The sequence below is a fragment of the Chenopodium album genome, chromosome 14 (assembly GCF_948465745.1).
Source record: "Chenopodium album chromosome 14, dcCheAlbu1.1, whole genome shotgun sequence".
Taxonomy (NCBI): domain Eukaryota; kingdom Viridiplantae; phylum Streptophyta; class Magnoliopsida; order Caryophyllales; family Amaranthaceae; genus Chenopodium; species Chenopodium album.
Genome location: NC_137847.1, coordinates 47,296,213 through 47,304,326, shown reverse-complemented (window position 1 = coordinate 47,304,326; position 8,114 = coordinate 47,296,213).

Here is an 8,114-nt window from a genome sequence, read left to right as displayed (position 1 = left end):
ATGGAATTATTCTTTCAGTTTTTAAAACAAAAAAAATAGGGGTTACTCGTATGAACAAATGAGGTTACTTATTTCTAAATTAGTTGACATTATATTACTCATAGAATGAATTGGAGCTACTTTAATGAACGAAATGAGATTACTCCTATAAATAGGGTTACTCATATACATAAATAAGGATTATTCTTATAAATCAATGTAGTCACATTGTGTGGCTAGCCACATAAAAAATTTACTTCTGGTTTTATCTGATGAATGACATGATATTTACATAAAAAAAAAAACTTGTAATGCAACAAAATGTTCTACCCCCTTTAAACATTTATGTGAAATTTATGTCAAAATTTTTAAAATAGAAAAAAAAATTGAGAGAGATTAAGAGATCACAAGAAATATACAAATGAATTTTTTTTAAAAAAACCGCATCTCTAATTTCTAATCAATTTGTGAGATCACAAGGAATATACAAATAAAATATAAAAAAAAAAAAAAATTGGCAACTAAATAATTAAATCGCCACATAAAAAATTAACAATTTTCAAATTTTAAATTCAGCGCAACATAATATATGAATAACACAACGAAGATAATTTCTGTGTTTGCTTTAAATAAAAAAAATTATCAATTAACTTATGATAATAGAAGTTTTATTTAAATATTAAACGAATGAGATTCATAAGAAATATATGAAATCTCAAGTTAAATAAAAGGATTATAATTTAATTTAGAATTAAAATATAACAAAATAACTAATGAAATTTTAAAGTAGTTATATTATCACAAAGTATTGTGTAGAACGGACTCACGTGAGTCCAGTCATACAAACACTCAGAAATTAGATACATAATAGTCAGATATTAAGTTATAAATATCAGATTTTAGATTAAAAGTGTCAGAAATAGGATAATAATGGTCAGATATTAGATAATAATTATCAGTTTTTAAATTTTAAATGTCAGATATTAGGTTTTGATTGTCAGAAATTAGATTATAATAGTCAGATATTAGATTATAGTTATCAGATATTAGATTAAAAATGTCAGAAATTAGATTATTATAGTCAGATATTGGTTTATAAGTATCAGATATTAGACAATATTGATCAGATTTTATACAATATTGATTAGATATTAGACAATCCCAACACTCAATCAGACATCCCCTGTTCTTCTTCGTGCTCCTCAAATAATCAGACCCCTCCCCATCTCTTCTTCTTGCTCCATCCACCATCATCAACAATCATCGCCACCATTGGTTCGTCATATCTCACCAACACACAAAAAAAAAAAAAAAAAAAAAAAGAAGAGAGAAAAATAAAAATCACTAAAAACTCAACTGAAGAACAACAAACATTAACAATGATTTCCGGGACGATTGAGCTTGAAATTGGCAGGATCATCGTCTTCTTGATGTTGTTAGGGGTTGGAGGGTCAACAAGGAATCTAAGCTTCGTGCGATTGCGATTCTTGATTTTGCGTTTTTGATTCATGTGGGTGTTGTTGTCGTCTTGATGTTTGTGGTTTATGCTGTGGTTGTTTCTAGAAGATTTCGGGGGTCTTATAAGGTCTTACCTACTGCTCCGCCAGGGGAGGGTAGTCGCCGGCCACCAACATGTGGGTAGAAAGTGGCAGAGGCAGTGGCAGTGGGTGGCAGTGGGTGGGGGATGGGTGTGTATGATAAGCCGGACTCACGTGAAACGGTCTCACACAAAACCTTCTCTTATATTATAAACAATAATTGTTTATCTATAACTTTGAATTAATTTAACAAATATATATATATATATATATATATATATATATATAATCCGAATCAATTGAAGCTTCTTTAGCCTTTTCTTCGTTCACATCAGAGATATTTACATGTAACATCTGTACCGTTGAATAGCACGATTTAATACACATGATCCAACAAGTATTATTGTCTTTGACATGCTATCATTCAATCAATCATCAATAACTTAATACTAAAACAGACACCATGAGTGACACGTGTCACATCTTGGTGCTGATTTTTCCCTTCAAAACTCTCGGCCCCTTCCCTTTTTAACCATTTTTTTGTTTGTTAATATTTGATTCTATAATAATATCATTCCAAATAACTTAATACTAAAACAGACACCGGGAGTGACATGTGTCACATCCTGGTGCTGATTTTTCCCTTCAAAACTTCCCTTCCCTTTTTAACCATTTTTTTGTTTGTTAATATTTGATTCTATAATAATATCATTCCAAATCTTTTATACTACATCTTTACAACAAATATATATTCTTTTTTATTTGGTGTAATTTTTCTATACACATTTACCTAAATAGTTATTTCAACTCCTTTTTAATTATCTTTTAAGTGGAGTATTATTAGATTTTGCCAAAAATAATAATAATAAATTGATTCATATAATAGATGTTAAAGAATTTAAAACATCTCTTAATTTTTTTTTTCAAATACCTCTAGCTAATATTTTATTTCAATTTCAATTTATTATTGGATAACTTCAAACATGCTTTTTATAACAACAAAGAATGACGATATCATCTATGTAGAGCATCAATCTATAAATAACAAATTTAATAATACTCATAGATTAGTGTTGTTAATTATTGATTATTCTTACCTTTAATGATTAGAGTAATATTTATTTTCATTGAAATAATTTTTTAGATTTAAAAGGTGATATATTATTTGTAATTAATATATATACTCCTGCTGTGTTTTAATAAGTAATACAGTTTCACTAGTACATAATTTTAGGCAATTAAATTGACTTAAATATAATAAGATGTAAGTTGGGTAGTTGAAGTATTAAAAAAAATGTAAAAGATAGATACTGGGGTTAATAGTTTATTGAAAAGTAATAAATGTGAGAGGAAAGAAATAATAAAAAAAGGAAATTTTAGATTTTAACACCTCACAAAAACCCGAAAATGGTTTTTAACACCCTCATAAAAAAAATTTATTTTAACACCAGACAAAATTCCAAAAAATGAATTTTACTACCACTTAACTGATTCCGTTTAGGAATCTGTTAAGTGGGGCCATAAAGACACGTGGCGCTTTTTTATTGGCCAAAAAAAGAAAAAAATAAAAAAATAGAAAAATTTAAAAAAAAAAATAAAAAACCTAAAACTACCCCAGCCACCCCAGCCCCACCACCGAGCCACCACCGAGCCACTACCGCCCTCCCACCAACCCGCCCCCGCTAGCTTCCGGCGTCCCAGAGAATCGCCCTGCGTCGGCAACCCCACCCCCACCTACGCAACCCACCCCTTCCCTTTCCTTACTTTCGTGACCCGACGCCCACCCTGAAACCACCCCCTAAACGCCCCCTCCCCCTGAAACGCCCCTCCTTCCCTTCCTCCTTCCCCGGAAAAGTTTCCTATTTGCTACCTCCTACGAGTCGTCCGGCAGAAAAGACTTTCCGGGGGAGAGGCGTTTAGGGTTTTGAGTATTCTGCCGCAGCAGGTGTCGCGCGCATCAGAACGGGTTGTGCGCGAGCCCATCGCAAGTGATTTAGATGCGCTGCTATAGGCAACACAACTGAATGTCTTGCACACAGTATTATGGTAAGATTCGATTTTATATTTTTATAAAATTCTGAATCTTCCGCAAGCGCATCACTAGAGTTTGCGCTGGGTGTCAAGCGCAACCTTGTGAGTTGCGCTCGCCAGACCAGCATGACTCACTGAGATGCGCGCGGATTTCTCTGCGGCAGCATTGATTTTTAACCTAGGCGCCTCTAAATCCGTCATAATTAGGTTTTAACCTTGGGCTTAAGCATAATTATGATCGGGCTTAGTTAATTTGGACCTTAATTCATTTTGTTTTGGGTTAGGCTAGTCATTTTGCGTTCTTGTAACTTAATCAATTGTCCATAAGCATTCTTCACGTTGATCCAACACAAAGATGGTTTTATTTATCGTCATAGCACTTCTTGTCGGGACAGGAGACCAAAAGTAGATGTCTACAGATATTTTTTTTTATTAAACTACCAATATATTTCACTTTATTTTGTTATAATATTTTAATTTAAAACAATGACCCGGGACATCGGCCCGGCAAAAAAAGTAATTCATAATTAATTAAAACTATAAGTAAGAGAACAATTATTATTTATTAAAATATTTTATATATTTTGTAAAAACGTTAATCAATACAATTGTTTAGAGAACAATTATTATTATTAAAAGATTTAATATTTTTTGTAAAAACATTGATCAAAACTATAAGTAAGAGAATAATTATCATTTATTAAAAGATTTAATATATTTTGTTAATCAAAGATTGACCATGTAATTTGTTACTTTATATTTTACTAAATATAATGTAGTTGAACCTTATAAATGATTTAATATGATATTGATGTATATTATAATTTGATGAATTTTATAGAGGATGATTTAAATTTCTAAATTATGATATTTTTTATATGTAATTTTTTTTAATTCCTAATCTTGAAAACACTAATTTATAACCATAAGAAATTAGATAATAAAGATTTTAAGAATTAACATCGAAATTGGTTTCATTATTCATGATATTAGTCCATCTGATTTCTACAACACTCATAACATTTAATATTGTGTCTATTAAGTTGGAGTATAAATCGAAAACAATTTTAAAATGCAATATTTGTACTGTTCTATTTTTCAATTTTTGGATTATCGTCTGCCAAAGAATAGTTAAAATTTCATTTAAGAGATAGCTACCAGTATTAATACATTTTTATAATTGTTTTAAATTGTGCTATTTTGTGTCTTTACATTCTAATATATTTGCTTAAAGATTTTTTCATTTATCTTGTAGGGTACAACACACCAAATCACTTATGTATTTTACAATAATATAATATTTACATTTTAAATTTTAGACCAATATTTTATTTTTACTCCCTCCGCGTTTAAATAAATAAAACGTTTTTCTTTTCTGGGCGAGTATAAATAATGAAATGTTTCAATTTTTTTTAGTTATTTCTCTTTATTTAAAAAAAATAAAAATAATATTATCTATTTTTTAATAACATGATTCTTCTACCTAATAGTCACCACAAAAATACTTTACCCTGTTCTCTTACCTCAACTTATACCCCGCTACATATTATTTTTATAAATTCAATTAACTTTTATAAAACTCCATAAAATTCAAAACTTTTCATTTATTTTAATACAGAGGGAGTACATGGAAAGGTCAGCCCTAGCATAAGACTTCCATCATAAGAAACCTAGCTGGCAACGCCCTAAAGGAATAGGGAGTGGGATTTGTTGCTAACGAAGATCGAACGTCGCACCTCGACGAGGCACCTTTTTTTGACCCACTTTATGTTCATCAATCATCATGTCTTAACAGTTTAATTTTAATTAAAAAAATATATTAAATAAAAAAAAAAGTTAAAGCTTAGAAAAATTGATTTATAATTAGTAAAAATTAGTAACTTAAAATAAAAATGTAATAGTAAATTGGTAAATATATGTTTTGATCAGCAAAAATAATTAAGTTTAATAAAAATAATATAAGTTTGGTAAAACATAAATTGCGAATGAATAGAATAAGGTCTTATTCACTTCACCTTATTTTTGCTGAAGTGAAATCATTTTTACTGAACTGAAATTATTTTTTTTAAAATTAAATTATTATTTTTTTAATAGATTATTATATTTCTTATTTAAGTTTAATGATTTTTACTAAACTGAAATTATTTTTACCAAAGCTGAATTATTTTTACTGAATTGAACTTATTTTTATTGAACTGAAACTAATTTTACTAAACTAAAATTATTTTTACTGTATTACTTTTTAAGGTGAAGTGAATAGGGCCTAAGACTTAGTTGCTTTTATTCTAGTTTTTATAATTATTTCCAAATATAAGTATATTTTGAATTGAAGTTTTTAAATTCCCGCTCTTTAAATTTTTATTCTTAAACTCTTAATATATTTCATTCTAGTTTAGTTTTGTTATTCTACCACCCCTCACACAATAAATGCAATTACACATATTATCTTATAAATGTAGCTTAAAAGAATCCATTACCATCAATGTCAAGGAGTTTATTCTATTCCCAATTGTAAATTGCATTCCCTCACAATATCATTTTGATAAAAAAAAAGGTATTTAATGTGAAGTAATATAAAAATTCCATCATAAATGTAAAATTTCTCAATATGGATTTAAGCTAAGTTAGGTACCAATTAAGGAAACCTCTCTCAACAAATTTTGGCGCTTTTATTAAGGAATGATCTTCTCAAAGTAAATATCTTCTATTATTTTGTAAATATTCTCTACCTTGATTCTAGGAATATTAGTCAGTAAATTAGTCTATATAATTTAGCCTTAATCTAATCCTTAATCTTAGTGATTGATTGATTGTAATCTTGTATAGCCTAACTTAGCCAAAGCCCATACCAATTGTATACTATATATATGTAATCGTTTAATGAGAAAACTACAACTTTCTTCACAATTCTTATATGGTATCAGCCTACCGATCTCCTCCCTCCACTCAATTTTCTTTCTTCTCTAACCAAAATGGTCAACTCAAACTCCATTCCTTCTTATCAAGTTCCCAATGGGAATGACCCTGCCAAACCCTTCACTTTTCTCAATATTCAGACCACCATCAAACTCGCCCCTGCAAACTACCTTTCCTGGAAAATTCAAATCGAAGTTATACTCGTCGGCCACTATTTGTTTCAATACATTGATGGCTCCCTTCCATGCCCTCCTTCTGTTATCACCTCTGCTAGTAGTGAAGAGGAACTCAACCCAGATCATGTCTTTTGGGCTCGCCAAGATCGTCTTGTCTTGGTGCTCTAATTGGCACATTATCACCAAACCTTGTTCCCTTGGTCTCTGAAGCTCATACCTCCAAGCAGTTGTGGGACATTCTCAAACGCACTTATGCCCTTCCTACTCGTGGCCACATCAAACAAGTCAAGGATCAACTAAATCGCATCACCAAGGGTGGTCAATCCATCACTGAATATATGAAATCTCTCAAAACTTGTGCCGATCGTTTAGCCTCATTGGGCAAGAAGCTTGAACACGAGGATTTAATTAATCGAGTCCTCTCCGGCCTTGATGACTCCTACACCTCAGTCATTGAATCGGTGAATGCTAGGTATACACCCATCTTATTTGAGGAATTGCACAAGAAACTTATCAACAAGGAGCTCTCATTGCAGCAAAGCCGTACTGATCCCTCACTTCTTGCCACTGCCTTTTCAGCGTCAACAAGGCCTCACTTCCATACCTACGGTAACAACAACAATCATACCAATACTTCAGGTATTCTTCCAACTCCCAACAATCATACTAAGTAATCAAGACCTTTTTTCGGTAAATGTCAATGGTGCTGTGAACAGGGTCATGTTGTTGCTCATTGCAATTTGTTCAAACAACAGTTTCCTAATGCTACACCACCACCACAACCACACAACAACCGTCCAACTCCTATGACACAAGCCAACACTGCCAACCTTGCTACATCATCCTCTTCCACCTGGATTCTTGATAGCGGTGCCTCCCACCATGTAACAACAAACTTGAACAATCTCTTATGCACACTCTGTATGATGGGAGTGAAGAACTAGATGTTGGTGACGGTAAAGGCCTAAAAATTACTTACTTTGGTTCTATTATCTTCTCAAATTCTCTAAAACTTAATGTAGACACCCAAATGTGTCTCCCCAAAACCAAACCCAGTGATGAATACCTTTCACGTCATTTGATTATCGAACGAAGCAAAAGTGTGAAAAGTCTAGTGATGAGGATGTTTTTATTAAAATATCTCTTCTTTCTATCTTTGAAAATATTTCTTTTCTTACCCTATTTGTGAAAAACGTACAGTCCAGTTTAGTTTGGTCCATGATATGGGTCCAATAATAGTGTAGTTGGATGGGGCTTGAAAAGACCTTTCCAACGATATATTATAAGCCCAATTCCGATGAATAATGAGGAAGTTATGGCCAAAATACTAAACTGGGCTCAAACCGGATCTTACCTACGGCCCAATGATCATGTGGAGGGTCCAAAGGTTTAATCCTATTCCTAAACTAATTAGGATTAATTAGAAGCTTCCATAAGTTTCTAAAAGATCTTAATTATCCTTTTTGAAAAGATA